We start from the raw sequence: 27,731 nt of genomic DNA, 5'->3' as shown, positions 1-27,731 counted from the left end.
AACTGCTTCAGACAAACAAAAAAATGCACAGGTTAATCTTCAGCTCTCCTGTAAAAGTCAAAAGGCCTGAAATCATAGAATCATAGAATCATTAAGGTTGGAAAAGACCTTCAAGATCATCTGGTCCAACCATCACCCTACCACCAGTATCACCCACTAAACCATGTCCCTAAGCACCACATCCAACCTTTCCTTGAACACCCCCAACACTGAGTCATCAAACAGGAGTTTTGGGTGTAAGTACTTCTGACAAATATCAGGTTCATTTCCTGCAGTTTTCATCTTCTCCATGCTTAAAATGGACTGCTAATATTTTTTTCTCCTCAACTTTTGCCTCCATATAGAATTTGCATTTCTGTCTCGGCAAAATTTACTGTCTTATTAAATGTTTGTACAGTATGCATGTGCTAGGGATATAATTGTTTTGGAGATTTGTGCAATAATAAAACAGCCAAGGCTTGGGCTGAGGCAGGAGGGAGTTCGATCTAGTCCAGATATCCTTCTGTCCCCTTGCTAACTGGGCTCTGCAGGCACAGATTCACTAGGCTGGGATGTGAGGGAGATGATTTTAGCCTTCTGCATTTACCCTTTACCCATTACCCCACAGCTCCTTTCCCTTTAGCACAAATTGTCAACATTTGTATTCACAGCACAATCTTACAGCCTCTTACCCAGGAGAAGCCCTGTGGCTACTCAAGGGGAGCAGAAAAAGAAGGTAGATGGAGTTAAAGAGAAGAAGTAAAGGGACAATTTTCTTCATCAGCAATTCACTTGACTATGTGTCCATTAAATAGGACTTCAATAAAACAGCCGAGTACTATACAATAGGGAAGTCTGGCTTTTATCGGGGCTTAGATGCAGAGCTGAGGTTATGGAAAATGCCCCTGGCATGTCTGGGCTGATGGTCTGCCTTACCCTGTCACATTGTCCATATACTAGCTGAGCAAACTCAGTCCTCCAAGTTACTCTGGAAATCCCCCTGCTCCTGCAATTCAGGAAACATTACATGGAGAAATACAACCCTCTTGTGCTGTTCAGTGCTAGAAGACACTCGTTAATCAAATGTGAACCTTGCCAAATAGCGTCTCTTTCTATCTGATTCAGGGGCACAATGAAGCAACAGAAGGATGTTTAAATCCCAACGAGAAAGCATGACAAAGATAATAATTTTTATTCTCTTTCTCTCTCTTTTTTTTTTTAAAGTTTAGGAGAAGTTGTCGTACAACTGTCTTTTTTGTCTTTTTTGAACCCTGTCTTACACAAAAGAGAAAAAACATGCTTAGATTTTTGTCTTAGTAAATGATTGTTACCACTGCCAAAATAGGGATATAACAGATAATGGCACCCAGACCAGCTGCGAGCGGAGATTTCTGTCCTAGTGTCTGGAAAGCTGCCCTGCAGAAAGGGACCTGGGGGTATTGGTCAATAGCCAGTTGAGCATGAGCCAGCAGTGTGCTCAGGTGGCCAAGATGGTCGAGAGCATTCTGGATTTTTTATCAGAAATATTGTGGCCAGAAGGACTAGGGAAGTGATTATCCCTCTGTAGTTGGCTCTGGTGAGGCCTCATCTTGAATACTGTGTTCAGTTTTGCACTCCTCACCGTAAGAACACGCTGGACTGTGTCCAAAGAAGGACAATGAAGCTGGTGAAGGGTCTAGAGAACAAGGCTTATAAGGAGTGGCTGAGGGAGCTGGGATTGCTTAGCCTGGAGAATAGGCTCAGGGGAGACCTTATCACATTCTACGATTACCTTAAAGAAGGCTATAGTGAGGTGAGGATCCCTCTCTTCTCCCAAGCACCAAGAGATAAGACAAGAGGAAATGGCCTCAAGTTGCACCAGGGAAGGTTTAGGTTGGATATTAGGAAACAATTCTTCAGTGAAAGGGTCGTGATGTATTGTAACAGGCAGCCCAGGGAAGTAGTTGAGTCACCATTCCTGGAGGTTTTCAAAAAACATGTAGATGTAGAGCTTAGTGACATGGTTTAATGGTGGACTTGGTAGTGCTAAGTTAAAGGTTGGACTACACGATGTTAGAGATCTTTTCCAACATAAATGATTCTATGATTCTATAAGTATATGAAGATGTCATGAAATGCCTAGTAGAGAAATCTAATGGTACAAACAAATGACAGTAAAAATTAAAACCAACATCAAGAGAATCATGTCTCACTAAATGATGTCAGATGGCTGGTACTGAAGCATTTACAGAGAATCAATGGTGTTGCCCCTGCTATGAGACTTAAGGGCCTGCTTCTCAACTGCTTTGTGGTTTGTAGGGCTGCTACTGCCTGCACAAGGCAAACATGACAAAAAGCAAGTGTGACTTGATCGCATTTTATAGTTATAAATAATCAAATATCTGACCCAAGAAGCCTTCCACCACTCCACTTCTGACATGACTGTGTTAAGTGTTTGTTCTGTCTCTGCTGGTTAATTGCACAAAGAACAGCTTTGCTCTTGAGCAGTCTGCCCAGTTGGCATCAGAAGCACAAAAGAGCACAACAATGTTTGATGATTATCCAGAGACATCACGGCAAGGAGAGTGGAAAGTAAAATTCTACTACTGTTATTCATCTTAATTGAGAATAAGTAATGAAAACCAAATCAAGTTCTCAAAGAAGGACAACAAGGCCGACAGCTTGAAAATAAATAAATAAATAAATAAATAAATAAATAAATAAATAAATAAAAATCAGAAAGCTCCAGATGGTTGTAACTTTACAGCACTGCCTCAGCTATTTGTGACACATAGCCAGCATTAATGCCAAGCTGTCAGAAGCACAGCTTGAAATGGTCAACTAGAATCAAAAATGTTGTCCTTGAACATACACAGTGGTGTGTCAAATATGACCTTAACATTTCCTCTCTTTAGACTGCAATATAGTATGTCAAAATACTGGCATCAAGGTATTTCCAAATTATTGATAAAGTGTTATTCAACCTGTATGCATCAGAAAAACTGACCTTAGTCACAGAATCTATACAATAGATACATACCTCACTATCAATTTTCTTCGTACTCATATTTAGACACCTGCTTTCCTGCATATCCTCTGGCCCACACAAGTTTAATCTATGGTCCTTCTATTTTACACAGCTTTTTTTTTTTTTTTCACATTTACCTGTACTTTTTTACAAACAAGCAAACAAACAAACAAAATATAACATTGTTCAAAGAAGTGCAAGACACAGCAATAGAAATTATGCCCAAAATATATTGTCTGAGGATATCTGCAGAAAAGGTATATACAAAATTATTCATCAATGTCTTTCATTCCAGAATGGAAAGACCTGATCTGCACCTTTAAGAAAATAGTCCATCACAAGTATGTATGAGACAGCTCTGGGTTGTGTCAGTCACAGCAGAGGGTTTGTCAGGAATGATTACCCAAGGGACTAGACAATAAATAAATAAATAAATAAATAAACAATGTCTTTCGATCAGCTTTAAAATAGCATTTTCTCACATTCATCAAAGGATGTAAACAAATAATAAACAATGTGAAATTCTGCTGTATGCCTATAGAATTTCTAAAATGTTTTTAGGATCTTGAAAGAATGTCAAATAAATACGTTCAGAGAATGAAACTTCGCTTAATTCTACAACAGCAAAATTTTAGAATTGGTTGTAGTAACTCAGTAATATACCAACATGTCAAGGTATAATGCCCTTAGAAAAAAGGTGAAAGCCAGAAGACTGCACATTATCAGTTTCAAGCATCAGACTGTGCCAGGGAGCAGCCTTGGCTGACACTTCCCCACCTGGCTGATGACTGTCTTCCCAGCAGGAGCTTGCACTGAATTTGTGTGCACAGCAATGTCTGTTTCAGTCACTCACTAGCCAAGAAAAATACCTCTCTGTGTGCTTATAGCCGGGGTATGATCCTGTTTGCAAGCTTCCACATCAATGAAAAATGCCCAGATAAGTGTGATCCAAAGAGCTACAGGTTCTAATAGCAACAAATTAACAAAAATCCTCACTTTCAGAAGTCTTATATTTTGTTATACCGTGCTATATCATGGCTACATCCCATTCTTCCTCATATAAAAAGGACTGAATTCTACAGTGTGCTGAGTGGTCTGACTGCAACCCACTAAAGCACTCAAGGGAGTGCTAAGCTTAAGTCTATGAGTAATTTACAAGGGGACTATTTACATATGCACAGAAAGTAGGTGATTAAGTGCATCTTTTGATGGAGGTAACAGTCATTGGTGAGTTTTTTCACTGCAGACTTGAGTGCATGAAGTTTCTCATTAGTCTCACAAAACCTTTTAGCTTAGAAGGAATATAAAATATGAGAAAAGAAAATATAAAGTCTGAAGAAACACATGTAATATGTACTTTTTCTTAGAGCATCTACATCTAGCCACACCTCCATTTTAGTTTCAGTTCTGGTTGGCATTTCTGGTACTATAGCAATACAAATACAAATATGGTACAAATAGAAATTAAAAGAACAATAGCTGACATCTGTCAAATTGGAGTGCCATAGTCACTTGAACCCAAACAGCTAACATGAAGGAGATACAAAGTGTTTATAAAATATTTCCTACAGAAAAATCATTGTGGGTGCAGGATTCAAAATTACATGGTGCTTCCAAATGGGCTTTCTGCTCCACATACTAGAAGGAACACTGGAAGATATATAGGAAAGAATAAATCTGCTTCCACGGGGGATTGACTGGATGACCTGATAGGACATCTGTTTCTATCAGTATTTTTTTCATTCATTATTTTGTTTCATGTGGCTGTTCTGAATCTTGTGCTGAGCCTAGAACCTGTAGTTTACCTTGGGCTTTAAAACACACATGCACACAGACTAAAGAGCAAATCCTTTCAAAGTAATTGGTTAATTTCCAAAGACAGCTCCTGGATTTTTAATTCAGGAGTCTTAAAAATTTACCTAAGCTTGTGGAGGACTGCAGCTATGCTATATTGAGTGTTCACTACTTAGCAGAAGAGCTGATGTTTTCTCCAGTCTTACTTTCTGCAACATATTTGTCTATGTGCATGCAGGCATGCATGAATACATGTAAAAATTGAAAAACAATATTTTCAAATTTAAAGCACTTTAATTGTAAAATTAAAATTCTATGGCATTCTATGGCATTTTCTGCATATCCATATCAAATAGTGTCTTTCACATCTTGTTACATTCTATTCAAATAAAATATTTTGCCATCAGAAATGAAACTACTTGAAAATCAAGAGTAGAGTATAAAAATAAAGGTGAAATGTTAAACAGCATTAATTGTAGAGTCCATACAGTCTTACTCTTTTAAGAAACATTAACAAATGGTAGCTTCAAATAAATATTAACTAATTGAGAACAATGTCTTTGTTATTCTTTAACTGCTAGAATTCTTGCAGCTATAATGAAATAAATCTACAAATTAGATGAAACACTAGCAAGGAAAAACTTTATAAGAGTTGAAATGTTAAAGAATAAAGAATATATAAACTTTCAACATTTCAGATGCTGTCCCTGAAATCTGGCTTCTGTCATTTTAAAACTGTTTTCCACATAGAACACCAGCAGTGTTTTAGTGACATCCTATTCATGGTCTTTTACAAGTCAAACTTTTTAGAGACGTACTGCTTTGGAAATCCTACAGTATGTTCACCAGGTTCCTTTTCTATATTTTCCAGCAAGTTAATTTTTGGTGGATATCAGACTGGATCTCTTTTCCTGCATCCGGTTCTTTCTTTTGCTTCTCTTAGTATGTGATGGGACTATATCTCCACTTCTCTTTATACCTTAAGAATTTAAATTCATCATCATTCTCCCCTGCATAAGCTTTGAGGTCATTCATTAGTCACCTTCTAAACCAGGTGAGATGGTTTATAAAAGATAGATGTGCATTGACTTATCTCTTATTGGTAGTTCATATGGCTGATTTCCACTTTCCACCAGATTGCTAAAATATTGTTCCAATGTTATTATAACAAACTCAAAACTTTGTAGTTCCCTTTTCTTTGTCTCCACTGAATAAACTCAAGCTTCAATTACAACCACAGCAGTTAAAAAAAAAAAATCAATGGAATTTTAACAAGCTCGTTTACCCATTATTAGGAGCATATCATAACATCATTTTGTGTCCTAGAGTTAAAATCTTCTTTCAAATAAAATGTATGAAAGGAACAAATTAAAAAAAAAAAAGTATTTCAGGATAGTACTTAATTATTTTCAAGTCTCTGCTAGATCTTTTCACTACCATTATATTTGTCTAATGATGATTTCCAATTCAAAAATGATTAAAAAAAACCACAAACAACATCTTCTATTGATTCAGTACATATAATTTAATGTATTTAATTATGAGGAACTACTGAAGCGATGATTATTTTGAGTGTACTTAAGACAGGTAACTAACATTTTTGTGTACTTTCTGAAAAGTCTTTTACTTGAAACAAAGACTTCTAGAGTTTGGTAAATTTCCTAATGTTTCTAACCGTGAATTCAAAGACAAATGTCTGTGTTCTCCTGCAGTAGTTTTTGGTTATCTAGCACAGTCTAATTTATGTTTTAAGACATTCTGCTTAGACATAAATATTAGATCATGATGAAATCTCTACAAGTTCTCTAGAATACTAAAATTGCTTATTACAGATAAACAATTCCATGTTGTGAGATGGATTTTTAAAATGATTATATTTTTATTTTGGTATTCTGTCATCTTATTTGCCTCTGACATTGAAGTAAATGTGTTGAGCCTGAACTGATTACATGCTGTTTTTATGTCAGTGTAACCTCAGCAATCCAAAATTACTGCCACTTTGCAGCAGCTTTGCTCTACTTCTGCAAAGCAAAACGGCTTCTAACCTTGTTTCAGTATCTACTTTAACAGGGTTTACAATTGTCTTGAATGAGAAAGCAGCACAAATATGCACACCAATGACACTAGTGGAGAGACTACTGATTTACATCAATGTGAATGAAGAGCAATGTCCTTCATGTTCAAGTATACATACGTAAATTGATTTGGTATTTTTTTAATCCCTATTTTTAAACATAGTATAATTTTTCACTTCTTCCCTTCTTCACATGCTATAGGTTTTTCCAGTAATAACTTGAGACTGAAATCCTGGTTCCCTAAAATCAAAGTTAAGGGAACAGCTCCAGTTGCACTTACTATAAATTTCCTCAGAAATGCAACAAACATTCATGAAAAACCTTGGAAATCTTCCCAAAATACCTACATTGTCTTCTTGTAAGACTTCATAGAGTGTGAAAAGCAGAGAATTATTTAATTTGTTGAATCTGATCTTAATTCTTAGACTGTTTGGATTGCAATTATGAGATATGTTATCTAGTGAGCAGGTGACAGCATAAAAGAAAAACTAGAAATGCTGACTATAAAGATATCATTCATATATCTACATTTCATAACTGTCACCCCTGCAAAGTCAACTGTCAGGCAAATAAAGTCAAGGCATTCACATTTCCAGCTCATGATTGAAGTAGCAATGAGCTCCTGAAGGTTCAGGTAAAAATTGCTTTCATTATACAAAAGGTTGAATTTATTCCTTTTTAATTTCTTAGACCTGTACTGGCTTTAGAGAGCTAGTAGAAATATGTTTTTCTTAACCATGAACACTTTTTTTTTTTTGTCTGAAAAAGAGAAAAGTAACAGAAGATTTTCAAAGATCTGTTTAAATAGATATTTGTTTAATAGATAAAGTTCTGATTATGATTGACCCTGAATACCAAGAAGGAAAAACTTTTCATAAGAGATCAGGCTGTGTCTGTAAGATAGATATATAGGGCAAGCAGAGATGAAAGGGAAGAGAGCAAAAGAGAGTCCTTACAATGTCTTGGAAGAAAATCCTAAACCCTAAAATAAAGATCTTACATGGATTTTTTTGACATCAAACTGAGTGTAGGTGATACTAAAATTGGATGGAATGTCCTACAAAATGGATCATTGTGAACTAGAATAAGTGAGTAATGTTAGGAAAACGGAAGAAAATTTTCATTAAAAGATAGCTAAGGTGTTAGAACAAATACTTTTTTTGAGTGTTTTGGTCATTCAGTTATCTGAACAGCCGTCCAAAACATGTTGATGATGTTGTATTAGTTGAATGTTTGCAGTTTAAGGACAAAAAGATTAGACTATCCTCAGAGACTGTTACTTTACTTTCAGTATTCACATATCAAGGTGTAGTCACTTCAATATTTTTTTTTCTTAAAACAAGAAACACAATAAACTATTCTACACAGCTTTGTGCAGTTATTGAAATTGTTTGTTCTTTCTGTTAATAGCTTAGATGCTGTGTAATACTCAGTTTCAAAAGCCTTGAAACAGAGAATATCCTCTTATTTTGAAGCATACTTGCACAATTTTCATTGTTTGAGTCAGTGTGCAAAAGTCACTAGGTATGTGCAAGTCCCAACTCAAGACACTGAAAATTATGAGTCTTATTTCAGTTGCTGCCCACAGAATAAGAAATAAAAAAATATTTAAAATAAAAATAATAATAAAAAAAGCTATGTCACTTTCCTTAAAAATCACACTTTCTTTAAATTCTGAGGACTTCTATATACCTAACAGTTTAAGATGGTCTAGGTTACCTTACTTTATTTATTTGCTAATTTATTTATTTATTTTATAACTTTTCTGGTCAACTAGAAGACATTTTAAGATATTGAAATGAAGTTCTTCAGATAACTATATAATTCCAGAGTCCAGTGCTTTACAAATTAGATATATGTTAACAGAAATATCAGAAGATTTGGCAGCTCCAAAGCATTCACTAAAATTAAAGTAACATAATGGAATTGTGCATTCATCTGTAAACAAGGCAACTGACCTGCAAATTTATGTACGTCATGAGGAGCTGTGATTCATGCTGCAGTTGAACAAACGAACTTTTAGCTAGTTCTATGTGAAATTGATCTTTTTGATAAATCAAATCCTGTAATCTGAAAATTAAAGCTTGGCTTATTTATTGTGAACTAAAGTCCCTAATGGTGGAAGCTGCTGCAGCTTAGTTCACTTCTATAGATCTACACCATTTTCCCTAATAAAATACACTATTTGACATGTACAACATGACTACAGCTTGATGTGAGTTGATAAAAGAAAAATTTGCGCTTACAGAGCTGCAAAGGCGTTTTAGGCAGATTGGAGAAAATAATATGATTAGTATGAAACCATTCAAATACTTTCTCAGAGATCTAGATAGGCACAAAGTACACATACAGAAATAAAGTACAGCAAAGTTAATGACTGCACAGTAATAATCTGTACATTGACCTTGCTTCTGTCACAGTAAATAATTCAAAACAAATAATCATAATCCAAGAATAACAAAAGCAGAGAATGCTAGATGGCTGGTAACACCTGTTGTATGTCACTATTTTTTTACTTTTTTTTGGTTATTTTTAAGTGCAGTTCAGCTACAGTTGAACATACGTCTTCAAATTAAACAGAAAAATGAATGCTAGTTTGTGCTAGTTTGTAGGTTTGCTACATTTGGCTATTTTGCTAACAGCAACTATGTTAGATTCTGCTTGTCCTCTACCATGCAGTGAGAGATATATTACCAAAAACAAAGAAAAAGTCTGAAACTATACACGTGAGAGTAGTAGCCTTACAATAACCAACCAGAAAGATATGCATTCCAGTTCCTACTTTTAATACACTTCCCTATTGTCTTTCTATAGAGTTGTTAGCTTGTCATCATAAAATGTTAAAGAAGAGACTGGGAAAGTGAGCATGGAAAGGAGTAAAGGCTAGGGAAAGAGATCTTTTCTATGGGTTTTGGAAATCAACCTATATTTTGATCATAACATGATTCAGAAAACATTTGTGACGTTATCTGTCTTGGAGCCTAAAATTGCCTTTTGTTGATTAAATGTTGCTCTAGGGGTGCTGAAGCAACTGTGGCAGTAACCTTAAACAGAGAGTATATTATTTTTTCACTGCTTGCTCACAGAGTTTATATTTTAAAACTGAAAATGAATGAATGAAAATGAAACGACTGTTTTAAAAATGAAGCATTTATAAGTCCAAGAAACATATTCAACTGATCTTGAAAAGAAGTTTAGAAAGCTTATCCTCTTATGCTAAGTATAATATAATGTACAGAAAATCCCCTCACCCTTACATTTCATTAAAAAACAAGAAACCAGAGTGATTCCAGAGCTCACTGAGGATCCTTTGATTATGTGAGTAGTTTTCTTTTCTGCCTGTATGAATTTGCTCTTTTATGGTTTGATCATTGATACAATATGAAAGTCAAGGTGCCCAATCAAATACAAAATTACTTCATAATTCATGTTTTCATAATTACTTCTGATGTATTCATACATTATATCATATACTTCTGATAGATGCATAATTAATTCTGACCTAAATACCATATAAATCAAGAACGTGTTCAGAAAGATTTAAAATATCTGTTCAGATATCTGAATAATGAGCAAAGTATAATGGTATAAAATGCTCTTAAGCAAAGAAGAAATTAAACTTTATTATATAATTCTTTTATTTCTCATGGAATTCTTTAAGACTCTAATCTGGAGAATCATATCAATGGAAAGCTACTGGTCATAACAGGAATCCGATTAACCATTGTATTAGTTTCTATTATTGTCATACACATTTAATTATTCTACAAACTTGGATTGCCAAATGATGTCTCCAGAAATATTACAGTAATATATGACATAGAAAAAGGTTGTAGGATTAAGTTACAAAATCTATATACCAATTTCCAAAATTTCCTATTTTAGGATGCATTCAAATCCAGAATTTTGGATCAGAAATGGTGTGTGAGATTTCCATCATATGTAATACATAATAATGTTTTCTCAGAAGCTCCCCAGCTAGTACAGAGTTGATACAAAGTACAAAGATACGTAGTGCTACAACACTGAACATGGTGTGATTCATATACATTACAAACTCTTCTGAACAGGTTGCTATGAACTTCTTTCCAGTACCAAACTGTGAGGTTAAAATCCTCAGTTATTTTATTGCAGTTATATTAAGTTTTGCGATTTATATGTTTGTCTAACAGGTGTTAGTGAGTAGTTTGCTCACTGATATGAGTATGCTGCAAGGACTTCACATAAAATATAAAACACGGAATCTAAGCAGTTCAGAAATTGTGAATGTTGGTATTTGCGTGCATTTATAAGCATTATTCTAGAGTCCAAAACAGTAATTTCCAGGTTAGTAACACCTGAAGTTTCTGAAAAATGAAACTAAAATAAAATTTCACTTTTTGAAGGCTAAAAGCTAGGTTGTGAAAAGACCACGCTGCCTGTGCCTTGGAAAGGAGAGCTGATATCAAAACCAGGGAGTTCATCCCAAAATGTTGGACTACCTCTTGCAGATGGTATGGGAAAAAATGACAGCAGAAGCCATGGTCACAAACACCATGATTCCTCCTTTACTAGCTCTCCAGACAACTACCAGAAGTTAGCTAGTTAAATAGATGGGAAAAATATATAAAATTTAAAATATATATAAATTTATTTTTCAATTCGGTGTGACCATGCCATAGTAGGAAACCTCTTATTTTACCAGCTAATCTACTATGAGCAAGGTGGCCATAATGTTGATTTGGATCTAAGTTACCAAAGAAGAGTATCAGAAATCATCCATATGACTATGGCTTATTTTCTGATGAAGAAAGGTCAACCAAGCAACAGGACAAGGAAGATAACAAAAATGGCAGTTTGTGAAATACCTATAGCTATACAGATTAAATATACTGATCTATTCCAAATGCGATTCTATTTGCAATAACACCGGCTTTGTAAAGATGAGGTGTCAAAGCCAATAATCTCTTGATTTCTACTCCTTAAGAGGTCCATCTGACCACTGATAGAAAGGAGGAACTGTGCTTCAAAGAGACCGCAATGTGAACCTCTCACTTCTGTGGAGATCTGACGTAGCAGAAGATTAAGAGAATATGAGATATGAAATCATTGCATGGGATGATATTAGCCAGTTCAAAAGTGCAGATTTATTCCAGCTAGACAAGGATGTGAAAAGGTATGCCCTCTGCTCAAATACACTCTTATACCAGCAAACATCCCTCAGTGAGAAGTACTGATTCTGCTGAAACTACAAATTTTCTTCCTGAGTTGGCAGGAGAGGCAGAAATAATTTATCCTAGAAGAGCTGAAACAGCAAAATGCAGCTCTACCCTTCCTCTCAAGCCATGGGGAGAAATAATAATGGACAGAAATAGGCCTAACCATTAGTGTTGGCACATAACTGACCATATCCATTAAGGATGCTTTTGAAATCTCAGGCTACTGCCAGACGCCTGTATCCTTCTTTAGCCCTACTGTTATATTTACTTACTAAATAAGACTCATCAGTCTCTTCATTCTTTTTAAAATAATTAGCTTTTTACGTTTGCTGATGTTCAAAATTAAAAATTAATATAAATCCCACAGCAGAAATATTAATCTGCAGCATTGCATATAAAGTTTAGTTTAGAAATGTGTTAAGAACTTTCTGAAACTATTTTTTATTTGTTTGAATACCTAATAAAAAGACATTTGCAATATGTAATGAGTATTAATAGGTTAATACATTAACAACCATAAAATCTGCTTAATAAACTATATCACTGGCTGTTAACAGCAAAGAAATTGTAGCAATTAAACATATGTCTGTGGTATCCAACACCATAATTTTCAAGCATTTTTCAAGTACAATAATAAATATCTGTGAGTTACCATACCAAGGAGATCCTCAAATATCTTCTCACTTTCTCATTCAGCAAAATATTCTGTTCCATAGTTGCTACTGGGGATGCATCTCATATAACTAAAATCCAGACTGAAGCTGCTTCAGCAGACTAGAAGATGTGCACTTTCAACATCTCTTCAAATCCAGTACTGGGCTAGTACTTCTAACATATGCAGGTTTTCTAAGATTAACTTTCCCACCATCCCACTCATCCCACTTTCATTCACCAGATTTCTTGAAATAACTCTTTGGGAAAGTATTTAGTAGAAGAACTGTCATGATTAAAGGCAAGCGTACTGCTTTAAAAAGATTTATTATTATTATTATTACTATTACAATAAATAATTATAATACTAATAACTGTGATTTTAATATACCTGTACTTCTTTGGACTTCAGTCCAAATCATTTCATGTAGCTAAAATGTAGTAGTAATACATACCAAGATAGGTTCCAGTCCTTGGACAGAATTGTTTTCTGCAGTATTTTATTCTCTGAAAAGGATCTTGGTCTGGGGACACAGTTGCTTTTGTTTAACTGCATTGTACCTTTTCAGTATTTTAGACTCCCTGAAGACATTCACATAATCCTTCACCTGTCCAGACAGTAAGAAAAAATCCTTTCCTGAAAACTAAGGCACAAACTCATGCTACTTAATTCTGGCAGAGAGAATGTGCTTTCTTCTACATGAATTAAATCACCATTTTAATGATTCCTTTGGATAGAGGAAGTGTTTTACTTCAGTACATTGTGGAAAATTACTGTTTCATATTAACAACTTCATTGAGAAGACATGCTTTGTAATTGTAATTTATAAATTTCATAAGTAGCTAAGAATTTTGTTCATTGCTAGTTCTCTTTAGAGACTAGCTATGTTGGTAACTACCATCCCATCAGGGATGAGAACAGTGCTTGGGGAAATCAGAAGATGCTGGAAGTAGGGAGAATGAAGTAACATGTTCTCTTTTATGCAAGGAAAAACTGAGCTACTAAGTAATTAGAAAGAGCTAAAAAGTAATTACTACAAAGTAACTGGTTATGATCACATGACAGATGACAGAGGTAGGGAGAAATTATAAATGTCTGGAATTCAAAACCTATGTCTCAATAACCTATGTCTTTTAAAGGATGATATAGTGTACATGCCTTCAGAAATCCGTCTCAGATGACCAGTGTTCACTAGGGATTGCAAGTATAATATAGGGACAATTTATTGAAAACTGGCATTTGAGCCATAATGAGTTAACTAATCATCTTATCAAACTGAAGGTAACACTTTTTTCTTCTGGTTCAACTACCCTGTTCTCAAGTTTACTCCTCTGTTCCCAGTGAAGCACAGAGCAGACAGCAGATTTTTCTTTCATGTAGGTCAAGGAACTATATTTACAGTACATTCTGCTTACCCATTGAGGTATTTTCATTACTCATTCCATTGTAAACTTTCATCTACAACATTGTTTATAATTTTGTTCCACAAATCCCATTTTTAGCAAACTCATAGTTGAACATATTCAAAATAATAAGACTTCTGGTTCACCCAGTACCAACAAGAATGATATACTCTTTCTCATTTCTCAGAATCATAAATTTGTCTTTGCATTAGCCAAGATAATTAAAAAATTTTTCATTTTCCATAACATGTAATCCCTGGACATGGCAGCAATGATTCCAGTTTGAACCTCTTTCTGTTGGAAAATCCAAAATTTTCTTGTTCTAACATGCCCTTTATATTCCTCTAATTCAGATTCTGGTAAACTCTGGATCTCAACACCCAGGTTTCTGCCTGGTGTTAATGGAAATGAACAGTTAGCTCATGAGTGCTATTTTTTCTCTATGTTGCTAAAGATACTTCCTTTTCAATGTCCTATTGATTTCAAGGACACGTTCCTCAACGAATCAGTCCCTCCTCCCACCCATCTGATCTCACTCACAGGTCAAAGAGCTAAATTTCATCTGCATGTATTGCTTTTCTTCCAAATCCTAACAAGAAGATAGTGACTACTGTTGCGAGCTTTTCCATCTTAGACCACTTAGGAGCAGGAATTCATTCATCATAATTCAGATGTTGTTGCAGGATCACTGCAAAACACTGCTGAAATAATTTCTGTTACTCTGCATTTAAAGTTGGTATAACCTTTGCTGAGCAGAGCACAGTGAGTCACTGCAGTGTAGACATGCTGAATTTTTATTCTGCCTTCCTTAAGCCACCAGCTCACCTACTCTAAACACTTTTCAAAACTGGAAGGTCTAGCTTGCCATGGAAGCACCACATACCTGTACTTGCCATCTTGTGCAGGCCTAAAAGGAAAGTTACATATGGCTTTGAATGGCTACAGTAACAGATGCAGGAACAGATTCTGGCCTCTGTTTCTACCCACAACATGCAGCTGGAGACATGTCTCATTGCTGGTGAGCTGACAATGACCCTGTCCCCTCCACACACTGGAATTATTGTCGCTCCAATGGGAATAAAATGTGGAGCTAGAGCTTCCAGCAAAGCTGTAATTAGAAATAATGTATTAGAAACGTATTCTAATACATATATTCTAATAACTGTATTAAGAATAATTCTAGCCACTGAAAATTTGACAGCTTTAATGGGTGCCTTGGATCTGCTCATTTCCAGCATAGAAAAATGTAGCACTGAGCTGGGTTTAGCTCCCCATCCTGGCCCCTGCCAGGGTGGTCAGACAGTCTTTTACTTGTAACATGCCAAGAGTCTAAGTTTAGAAACAGAAACATATCCTCTCCTCCCCAGACAGCCATAACCAGAGCTCATTAGACTAGTGTGAGCAGGTCACATTTGTATTAGATATCAGTTCTTCATTAAGATTAATAGATTCAAAAGCCAGAAAGGGACAATGTTATCTTAAACTCTGGCCTTACAAGTAATGCCTGGCCTTTCTCTGAATTCATCCCAGAGTTAAAGCCAATCAGCATGTTTTGACATTAATTTTTAAAGTTCCAGTAACAAAGAATCCATCAAAAACCTATCTGAGCTTTTCCAATGGTTAATTAACTTCTAAGCTAAATGTATTGTCTGAATTTGTTTCATTTCAGCTTCCACGTACTGGATTTTTTTTAAACTTGTTTGTATATGTGACACCAATGAGAATTCTCTTAACCACTTTTCCAAAATGGCCTGTGCATTCCGTGACCAAATAAGACAATCCCCCCTGAAAAGCCTCATATATTTAGGTCCTCTAGTATGTCACTTTAAGGTATACTGCCTTTATTAGTTAGTATACTAATCATTCATGCAATTTCTTGAAAACTCTCTCTCTCTTTTTTTTTTCTTCTTTTTTTTTTTTTTTCCCCCCCTGGAAATGATAAAACCAGAGCTAAGCACAGAGTTTGGCAACTTAAACTGTAAAGAGACCAGACTGTTCCTGCTCTGCACTCTGTATACCTGGCTATGACACTTATCACACAGGCCTGCAAATCCATATGGTATTTTTACCATAATTGAAGTTTATTTGCCAAACTTAGGCATGTGCTTCACATGTAGAGAGTTATACAGGACCTTGTGACCAGAATGCAGGTGAGGTACTCTAGGTGATGCCCTCAAATGTGACTTCAATCTTGCTTCTACAAGGAGGGAAACTGTGCTGGGTAGAGCAGTGGTATGCTTGGGTATGTACATCATGATTCCAACTACAGACATGAGGTAAATCCACGCCTAAGGAATACCTGGTTTCTTCTACATACGGTAGTGTCTTGTCAAAATTACCTAAAAAAAAAAAAAAAAAAAAAAATTGTTACCTTACATAGTCAGCAGACTGACAACTGACAAATCTTTGATTAAAAGAAATGGAAAGAAAATGGAAATGGTTCTTCCCTCTCTCTAGAAATTGTGGTTAATGTTGAATTTTTCTGTAGTTAAAGTTTAACATATATATCTTATAGTTTTAGGTTATTGGAGAAAAAGAGAAAAGGAGCCCTTGTAATCTGCAATGCATACAAGTAAAAGATATTTTTTATCAAGCCTAAGTCAGTTTCTACCTTATGCTGCATTTATCCTTGTTCATCTCTGGAGTGTAATCCTACACAAGTTTTACAGCAGGGTTACCCCTCCACATTTAATATGGTTATTCATCTTTTCTACCAGGATAAGCCCAAAAGAAAATTTGTCTTTCATTCTGTTCACAAAACAGAAATAAATCACATTATAAAAATTCCCACAATGTCTTATTCCTTGCAAGAAATTTATCATCTGAAAGATGATTTGATTTTCTACAGCAAATGACTAAGAGCAGAAATCTATAGGCACAATGATTACCTCCTTCCTCGGGGCCAGTTTGTATTTCATACTCATTCAGGTTCACAAAACAAGTCCAAGTCCAAAGGAAAAAACACCTTTCTTCTTGCTGTGTAAGAGCTAATTACATCCACTGAATCTACAAGATACTATGAGGATAAAAGGTGGTATTTAAAAATAGTGCTGATATCACTACATAAGAACCTTAAACTTTTATTTTGTTTAAACATAAAACTCAAGCTTTATACTAGTTTATTCTAGTATTTCTTTGGTGAAATAATGGTGAATAATAATAATGGTGAATAATGGTGAAATAATATATAAGTTAGTACATAAAAAATGGTTTAACTTACATTAATTTTAGAAAGTGAGGCAAAATGAAACAATTTTTACATGTTTACTGTGTCTCATTTTTATCTCTCAAAAAGACTAGGAGTTTGTTACTTTAGTATCCAAGCCTAGCTCAGTGTTACTTCACATGTTATGCAGTAGATAGAACTGGTCTGCTGTATAACCAAGGCATTACTGTATCTGTAAAGAAACACACTTATTTTCTGTATTTGCTTAATTATAAGCTTAAAGGTTGAATAAACTGATCACTTGTAGTTGCAATACCTTATGGCCATGGTGAACTACCTTCTCATATACCGTGAGTTTCACGCTACTTTCATACAGCAGCTGCAAACTCTTTATCTACAGTTTATTTGCCAAGGGGACACAAAGAAATATTTTGTCTTTAGTCTTCTGAATCTAAATTACTAAATATTTACTAAATAAAGCAATATGCATTATTAGTAGTAGTAGTGATTGTGTATTTTTATACAAATATGTTATTATGTTTCTTTTGAAGTTTCAAGCAAACACTTTGTGATTTATAATGTGTCTAGGAGCCATTTTTTCCCTTAAAATACGATAAGTAAAGTACTGAATAACCTGCTGCTATAGCCATGAAGCTGAATTTGTCACATCATATTCACATATAAAGGAATAGATGCTCCTACAAATGCAGAATGATGACTGGAGGAGCAAGAAAAAGCAGCAGTTGGGCTGTGAAGGAGAATGTTATTAAGAGAAACTTGACTGCCTGACATTGCAATAATACAAACAATTATTGCTCCAAGGAAAGGGCTTTCTGTAACCATAATTTTTAATTGTATGATTACTGTACCATGAAAGTCTTCTTTTCAAGTAGCTGGGCATAGTCCACATTTCTTTTGCTTTGGCCATGCGGAGTGTAAGCTATATGTTATCACTAAACCCTATAGCAATCATGTACCTACATGCTGTCAACAGAACTACTTCTGTTGTAGCTTTCTAGGGTCAAAACTTTTGCAAGGATGGAGCAGAAAGGATGGATCAGAGGACCAAATTCTTCCTTATTTTGGTAGCACATTGACTGATGCACCTAAGGCTTTTCAAAACTGTGACTGAGTACTTGCATTCATCTTTGAAATAAATATTTTCAACAGATGTTTGAGGAGGCCTATTCAGTGAAGAAGTGGTGGGCAAGAAACTGGAACTAAGACAAGAATTTCTAAGTGGCTGTGAGAGACGATATTTGTCTGGCAGAGATCATTATCTCAGTGATCTGGCATGGTTTATCATATTTTAAGTATTATCATACAGCCTCCAAATGACATTTTTCCTTAATGGTAGTTGTGAATAACAAAGCAGGAGGGAAGACAGCTGGAATACCTATGGTGGAAGCCATAAGTGTAGTCTGATCATCAAGATTATAGCTAGACCCGAAGCCTTATTTGTCAACATGTATCATATCGACAACAAGTTCTGTCATTTTACCTAAAGCAGCAGAGGATAAACAATAGAATATTGTTCAGCAACTACAGCTGAGGATGTGTATTAAGAATAATTAAAAAGAAACACATCTATACCATCCTTACCATTCTTACCAGATTGGAGTTTTTCTTCTCTTTGTGTATGTAAGAGGACTTGAAGACACTTCAGCTAAAAGAGATGAAATCTTTTAGTATCAAACTTTACCATTGTTGGTCTTGTTAATTTTAAATATACAGCCAAAGCCCAGCTAAGTCTCCAGGATAAAAACATCTAGAAATTATAGCTGTATTTTATAAATAATCAGGAAAAACAAATGTTACATTAATAAAATATCATCTGTAGGTAATAATAGACTGTCTAATTTTTTTGCACAATAATAACCTTTCATCTTTCTCATCTCCTTAATTTAATTATTGAGGAATCTCTTCATTGTACCAAGTTCACCAAAGGAATACTTTAATCCTGTGACAATTTCTTATCTTTCACATTGTAAAAAGATTTAAATGCCATTGGTGTCCTCTGAATAGCAATCCTACTACTGTTCTGTGTATCATTTGATGCTTCCGTAATGTTCAGCTGAAAAGGTTCTTGTCTGTACTTTTCATTACATTTCTCCCTGCAAGCTTTTATTACCTCAGGGTTGTTCTCTTTATTTTCACTAATGTTCTTAGAGTCTAAAAGGCAGATTTGGGAAAAAATATACTCCAAACTTAATAGCTATTTTTGTTTGTTTGTTTGTTTTTTCACATATCTCTACTCTGTTACAGGATTATATGTAACATAAATCACGGTTAAATAAGGGCAGACAAATGATTCCTGAAATCAAACGGTTTCTTATATGTCTCATTTTCTATTGCCATGCATATATTTCTGCTGCTTGGCAAAGCTGTTTTGCCACCATAATAAAAAATTTGGTTAAAAAGTGCCAAATTTCTTCCAGAACTCTACTAAAATCACCAGTATTGTAAAACTGAAATTGATGAAACCCAGGGTGAAGTATGCTTTTGGTAATTGCTCTGCACATGGATTCCAGAATGTGTCCATGTAGTTTACCTTCATGTGATCCTTATTGCCTCACACTTGCGCTTGTGAAGGATGCAACAAACTGTAGCATTATAGACTATAACATGGACTCTTTCCAGACTTTCAGCTGGTACTGCGATCGTGAATGGTGTGCCTCTGTGTGCTGTTAAGAAGTCACACGCTGTTGCATGATACCACCAGTAAGCCAGGTGAAATGCAAACACAAAGAGAAAAACGTGTCTGTTTTGGAGAACACAGCTCAGCAATGGGCAGAATACAATGAGAGAAAAAGGGAGACATATGGTATATGCGTCTTTGTTTTCCTTTATTATAGGTAAATTACATTTATTATGAACAGTTTTCATAGAGTAAAAAATATTTCTGCAGAAGGATTTGAGTTATAAAGGATCAGCTTTATAAGTTTCCCTTTTGCATTTAGAATGGTCCTCAAAATTAAATAGTTCTAAGCAACTATTCTAACTATTATTATTATACAGTGCTTTCCGTCCCCATACATGACTCCTTGTTATCACCTCCATTAGTCTAATATATTCATACATTTTCATCTGCAGCTGTGGTAGGAAGAGAAGTAATATTTAAATTAAGTCATTGTGTCATTTTTCCTTACAAAGCCTTTGAACTGAGAGCAAGAACAAGTCAAATCCCCATAAGTTTTTCAAATTCACACCCAAAGCAAGATCACACAGTCTAAAAAATGTGCTTGCACAAGCTAGGTGTAATAAACCTGTAAATTTTTGGAAAATCAGTTTTTTGATTTGATTACAAGCACCTTTCCCTCTCTGAATTTTCATATCCCACTTCATTTCAAGAATCTGCATTGCAATGGAGAAACTGCTGGCAAATGAACAATGCAGTAAATCATACTGCCATAATAGAAAGTAAAAGCTACATTAAAATTCACAGTGCTTTTTTACAAGGATTTGTAGCAAAGATTTGAGTAACATAAGTTCATATGTGTCTGAACTAAATTGGTCTCTATTGTACACTTATCCATTACTGCAGGGGAACAGAGAAGTGCTTAAATAATGCATAAGGATTCCACAACTGGTCAGCACAAAGAATGGATATCATGGTCAGTCAGCTCAGCCCAAAGAAATGAGGCCAAGAATCATCATTTTAAATAGTAATTTAATTGCGATGACTAGAATGAACCCTATTCTTGAGTGAAAAGATGATGGAAAAAAAAAAAAAGCAATGGTCCATGATGAGTCCTCAATAACATATCTAAAATCCAAATACCCAGTATAAGCAAATGAGTTGCATTAATACAGGCTTGAAGTCTCATGAGAATAAATTTACTCTATTACTGTAATACATGCACGGTGCCTAAAAGGTTTTTTACCCAGACACTGATTGAGCTTGACTTTGCTTGCTTAGGAACTGGTCACTACTTCAGCATTGTGAGAATGAAAGAAAATAGGAGAAGACACAAGGAGCAGTCTCATCAAGAAAGCTGTATTGTGGTAACATCCTAGTGATTTTGTGAACTTCATGTAACACATGATTGCTCAATGCATTTCTCAACTTTTTATTCCCCTTCATTATTCCCCTTCATTTTTCTTCTGCTTTGTTTTATTCTTTTCAGTTTCTCTTGCTAGCACTTATAGAACAATCTGATAGGAAACAGTTCTGCACGACAGAAGCACAAATTGCACAAAATTTAAATGGAATCTTGATATAATACCATTCCACAGATTTCAGAAAACTTACAGAGACCAATGTCATTTACAGCACAATGCCAAAGCATGAAGATCAATAAACAAAGTATGGCTTCAGGTACAAATAATTGAAAATGAAGTACAGCACAGAAGTGAAGGTCAGAGGCACTATTGGAAGGCATATAGAACTGCATCACAGAAGCTTGCACAGCAATCAGAATCAGACAAGTGAGCAAGCTAGCTGTCTCCAATAAAGCAATACTTCATACTGGAAAGGTACATAACACCCTTTGAATACACCATTCATCTAACCAGCATTGCAAATTGTCAGTGAGACCTTTCTTGACTTCTCAGTTTATGTCCTGAATTGTGAGGTAAAATTTCCCTTATTTTATTCTGAATAATATTGCCAGTAATAAATGTCTGTCATTTTTTCAAAATCCACTGCAAGTATTATTTTGATGACCTGCAGTGGAAATATATTTCAGAGTCTGTGCATTGTGTGAAGAAGATATTGCTTTGAAAGATGGTGTATTTGTTACGTGTGTATCCACAACTTTGAAGTGTATCCCTAAGATACATTTCACAGATATGGTTAAATTACATGAATTATACTACTTTTATCCTCTCAGTTCCTGCATCTGAAGCCAAAGTTCTCCAAGACACCTTTGATATTCCAAATTTTGGGCTTCAAATTGGCTTGATGTGGCTTCAAAGGCTGAAAATGTCTCTCTGCCATAGATTTTGACCTTTCATTAATACCTATACATAATACTATATATATGTAAAGTGAAAAGGGGAAATAATTCATGTAGTTCACATATACCTATTATTAAAGCTGCATGCCCACCTTAACTAGTTTCACACACCATAAAGCTGATGCTGCTACCATAACCCCTGTAAAAACATTGATATGATGCTAACTTAAAACTGCTAACAGCAAATGTAGTCTTCTTTAAAGGTATGTAAAAACAGATTTTGCTGTTGAGTTTGTTGTTGCTAAGAAAAATGCTATAAAGGTTTTTACCTTTTTGCATCCTTCTTTGATTTAATGATTACACATTTCCACTAACATACCTCGAGAAGTGAAAATACAGAGTATTTATGGCCTACAAGACATGTAGGGTGACAGCCCTGAAAAAATCACCTATCTTCCCTGCCCAAGATCACAGATAAGGCTGAGAGACTCTTCACTGAGATTTGCAAAAACCTGCTGACAATATTTATTTGCTTTTCTGTCAGACACATCTGCATTAAAAAAAAAAAAAAGGGGTAATTACAGTCCCTAATATTCTGCAATTTCTATGCAAATGAGATGTAGGGTTTCAAGATGTTAGCTGAAAAAGGTCTAAAATTCTTTTACATTACTAAGTTCCTGTGACATGTGTCATCCTCAATAACCATGAAGAAGACAGTTCCTCTGAAATTCTGTATTTTGGCCCTTATTCAGTAGGGGAAATCTTACTCTTTTTATCTTTTGCATGGTTTATTTCTTCCCCTGACCATTTTTATTATTTTTAATAATAATTTAAAAAAAAAAAGTGACAAAATATAATTAAAAAAATCAAAAGCTCAATGCTTATTATTGTTTATAAGAAAAAGATGGTTAAACAGTCCTCCAGTCTCAGAGAGTTTTTTAAGAAATTTTGCCTATAGAAACTAAAATATAAATAACCACTTACTATTAATATTTCTTACACATTTTGGAGAGAGAAATTACACTTTTACACTTTATATGTGTATATATACAATTGCCCTTTCTTTAAGCCATTACACTGGGGAAAAGTAGATTTTTTTTTCTAACATCTGAACAACATAAACAAGATGTTATTTCCACTTGGAAGAATAATAGTGTCTTTGAGTTAGAGTAAAGGGTATATAATAAAATGGATGGTAATTATGGGCTTGAATAGGTCAGGAGTAACAGAATATTAATGCTTTTATGCTAGAAGTAATTTTTAAGCAGACAACCATATCTGGAGGCACTCTCTATCACTGCTGTTTCAATCTGTTGAAAGTGCATCCATCATCTGATAAAATTGTAATAATTCCACATGCATGCTTTTTCCCATTTACCCCATAGCAAAGAAGAGACAACTAGTAAATCATATAGAAACCCAGTAGTACTAATGTAACTCCTTAATAATTGCTGATGGTCTGAGGTTCAAAGGAGACCACACAGTTCTCCTTTGGCATTAAAGTCAGGTAAGTCACCTGCAACAAACATCCATTAAAAATAAATAATAATAATAATAATAATATTTGTGGGAGCACTGTTTCTACGATAGTTGGTGGTAGGGTTTCAGAAGATTTAAGTGTAATTAAGTGTATTTCTGCTTTTAAGAAAGTTATTAATATTTCCTGGCTTGAACTGCAGGACATCAGATGTATGGGACCTGGAATGCCCTGTAGTGACTTTGAACTCAAGCTGCAAATCAAACACTTAACTTGCTTACTCGCAAATAGACTCTTCATCAAACAAAGCGAGAATCATCAGTCCAACTTATCAAACTGTCTGAGAAAGCTCCACACTCAACACGTGCAGGAATGGTAACTCACACTTCGTAGTTATTGAAAAGTGTCCCACTTAGCAGATATTTGTCTGGTACCAGGGTACTGAAAATTAACTTTGATAAAGATTTGCCAACACTAACAATGAAAATGACAAAGGAAAGAAGCAACACCTCTTCCATTTTATCCAGTTCAACCTCTCCAGAAGACAAAAGGGGAATAAGAATGTAACTATATTCCTGTACTTTTTCAAAGCAGAAAACATCTTGAATAATTCTTTGCTGATAATGCTTAAGGTTATATCGTTTCTTATAATTAGCAATCCTACAAGTTTTTTTCCACTTTTATTTTTCAATGAGGTACTCTTTCCAGAAAAATAAAGAAAGAACACACTGCACACTGATAAAATATCTGATTTCCAATACTCTTCTCTTAAAGAAAAATATCTGCAAGACTAAATTCTGTCCTTTGTTACAAATAGCAACAACAACAAAAAATAGCTGTTATTTCTGTATCAGCTTACCGTACTCACCAAGGCAATTTCAATATTTTAAGTATAAATAATAGGGAAAAACAGATATACCATCAGTTCTGTCTCCCAGAACAATAAGTATCTCTCTACAGAGCTGAAGCTGAAGTCATAAGTTGAATGAAGGAAAAAACTTTCTCATGGTAAGTAAATAGTATTGTGAGCTGAAATGCTTAATTTCCCACAAGTTTAGTCTTACGCCACTTAAAATGTCTCTACTATCACAATAATGCAGTTTCTACACATATTATGTAGGTCTCCCTCCTATACAGGAACTCAGCCATCTCCCCTGCCCCTTACACCACTCAGCAACACTTCCAGGTTCTTCACATCTCCCCAAGTATCAGGAGCAAGAACCAGCAACCCCCTGGGCTGGCACCAGGCAGTATGCCTTACCCAAGTGCCAACTGAACAGAGCAGACCAGAGAGGACTGATAATGTCATTGTCTAGTCCTTTCCTCAATGTGCAGGTGAATTTTCACGGTTGAATTTACCTACCAATTTTGACACATCTTGTGGAAGCTTGGAAGCTCTCCACCTCTTATTAAATGAAGCAAAGGAGGCTGGAGGGCCATTGAGCTCATTATTTAAGGAGCAACAGAGCCAGCCATCCAGCCTGGCAGGCAGAGAGAGGTAAGCAAACAAATGGGCAAAAATCAAAAATAATAAAATAAAATAAAAATAAAAATAAAAATAAAATAAAATAAATCCTTAGTAAATCAAGGTAAATACAAATTTAATTTGATAGACATTTAGACAGATACTTAGTTAGAAAAATAAGATGCAAAACAAGAAATCAGATATCCCAAACAGTACAATTCTTTAACCTGTCTGGTTTCTAGAGAGCTACTACTCCTGGGAAGATATCCAGATCTCAACTAGCAAGGCAAAATAAACAAATATAAGAAAACTTCATACTGTAACAAGCAGCCTGGACAGAGGTAACAACAACAACAAAACAGATAGGGAATTTTTCTTTGCGTGATAATCTCTAAGCATGAGGGGGTGATACACTATCTATGCTGTTCATGCTTTATCTGATCTCTTAAAAAAAGAAATGGGCTCCAAGTCAAATCTGACATACATTTTCCCCTAAGGGTGGGGTACATAAGAAGCTTCATAAATTAACCTGTTCTCATCTTCCACTGAGAAAATAAAATATACACGGTCAGGACACTGAACATCTATCTTTCAGACCTACAGCTTTTCAGAAAACCATAAACCTTTCTTCATTTCAAAAAAGAAGACTTTTTGAATTATTATAAATTTTCATCAGAAAAACTGGCAAAGGTAGGCAACAAGAAGAAGTACATTGCTTGGAAGGATAAAAGGTGATATTTGGGAATTATTTCATGTTCTAATTTTCAGTTCTAGGGGGAAAATGGTATTTTGAGGAATAAACTGAATTATTAAAAAGAGCATATTGATTCATCCTGCCAAAAAGACACAGCAATATTCATTTTTCATTAACAGCATTTTTTTTAATATACTGTGTGATATATCCCAACAAAGGTGTTTATCAAATCAGTGCCAATGTGGGGGAATTTAATAAGGCAAACCTCTAGCATCTCAAAGATTACATCCATTTATTATCTAGTATCTCAGCCAATTTGAGTCTCAGTTCCCAAAACAATCTGCCTCCAGCTGTTACCCAAATTTGTCCTTGTAAAATGTTTTCATGGGTCCTGGAAATTTGTGAAAAAAGAAGTGAAAAATACTGTTGTACGACAAGGATAGACACAATGAAGATGAGAGAAAAAAGCACATTTGTTAACACAGATAAGGTAGGACATTCCTCAACAGCACCCTTATGCATATATTGATATCCTTTAGTTTAACTGTAAGCACATTCTCAAATTCCAATGACTTCTGCAGGTCTTAACATGCTACTTAGAGTTAATCATTGCTGAAATATTTTTCAGAACACAACTGTTTTTAATCAGATGCCATGGCGTTTTACCCGAATCAGGACTGTAGTGCCTCTGCACGTTGTTAAACGTTAAATTAAATACTACTGGTCATGACTTTCCATTTTATGAATTTGAAGCTGTGGTAACCAAAATATCAAAAGAAATAATTTCTCCACACCCATCCCTTTCTGGCACTCCCCCGCCCCCAGGAAAAACAAATAAACAAACAAACAAACAAAAGATAATTTTTATAACTTCAGGTGCAGAATTAATGGCCACATGTTTTCAGCTGTTAGTAATTTCAGCAGGTTAAAGAGTTGGTCTAACCATCCCTTGCCAAGATGACTTTCTTTGCTGTTTCCATGCTTTTCTTTTATGTGCATGCATTTTTAAATGAACCGAGTAAATCAAGACTTGGACGGTTTACCATGACTTCAGTTCTTTCATTCTCACCAAGAACTTGACTCAGGTCTTGCAAGCCATGGCTATCAGCACTGGCTTTTGCAATAATTCCTGCCTTTGTACTGCTTTGATGTTGTTTTGAACCAAACAGGTGTGGGCATAAGAAGCTGAAGGGCTCCATGAAAGCTTCCTTTTAGGCCAAGTTCATGAGAAAGTAGACAAATTTCAAAAATTACACAATTTCCAGTCCCCTTTGAATGAATATTTTATGGTAGCACCTATGCAGTTGCTCCCTTACCAAACCGAACCTTTCATAGGGTACTTTGAGATTCTGCTGTCTTTACCTTCTGTACGTGCCACAGACTATTTCCCACAGATCTCAGAAATTCCCCTTCAACTCGGATAACAGCAAGGTGGACCTCCCATCTACATCATTTAGTTAAGAGGCTGATTCCTCTTAATTACAAGCTTATCTAGGCTCTCCTTTTAATTTGTACTTGTTAAAGGGAAAATATGTAAAAAGTTAAAATTAAAGCTGACAACTTCCTCTATAATAGAATTTTACTAATTGCAAATACATGCTGATTGCAGCTGGATGTCGTCCCCTCTCTCCTTTATATCACACAGTGACACACTGAGTTCACCTTTTTGCAGCTAGTTAAAGTGTTGATTTTGCACTTTGGGAGGAAGGGTAAAGGGACAAAAAATGTATGTGAAAAGATAGCTCACAGCATGGATTCCTCTTGCTGGCAAGAAAAAATCCCCCAGTCTCCACCAAAAGAGAGGTCAACATACATATTAATCAAGCTGGGATCACTGATGATATTGGCAACAGTAAAGGGACATGAAAAAAAGGACTTTCAAAAAGAGTATCAACAATGAAACAAACAAACAAACAAGTACCC

At 35.2% G+C, this 27,731-nt stretch overlaps 1 long non-coding RNA gene across 1 annotated transcript; it reads right to left on the bottom strand.

Annotated features, from left to right (window-relative positions):
- Positions 1–15,621: 15,621 nt before the first annotated feature.
- LOC310898053 lies at positions 15,622–27,276 on the bottom strand. Its single transcript, XR_014582924.1, has 4 exons — positions 27,171–27,276; positions 18,877–18,940; positions 16,997–17,124; positions 15,622–16,447 (listed from the first exon to the last, which is right to left on the bottom strand). It is a non-coding gene; the product is annotated as an uncharacterized lncRNA (long non-coding RNA).
- Positions 27,277–27,731: the final 455 nt, after the last annotated feature.

The sequence above is a fragment of the Anser anser genome (assembly GCF_964211835.1).
Source record: "Anser anser genome assembly, chromosome: 3".
Taxonomy (NCBI): Eukaryota; Metazoa; Chordata; class Aves; order Anseriformes; family Anatidae; genus Anser; species Anser anser.
Note: the sequence above shows the minus strand (reverse complement) of the source record. Positions and strands in the feature narration are given on the sequence as shown.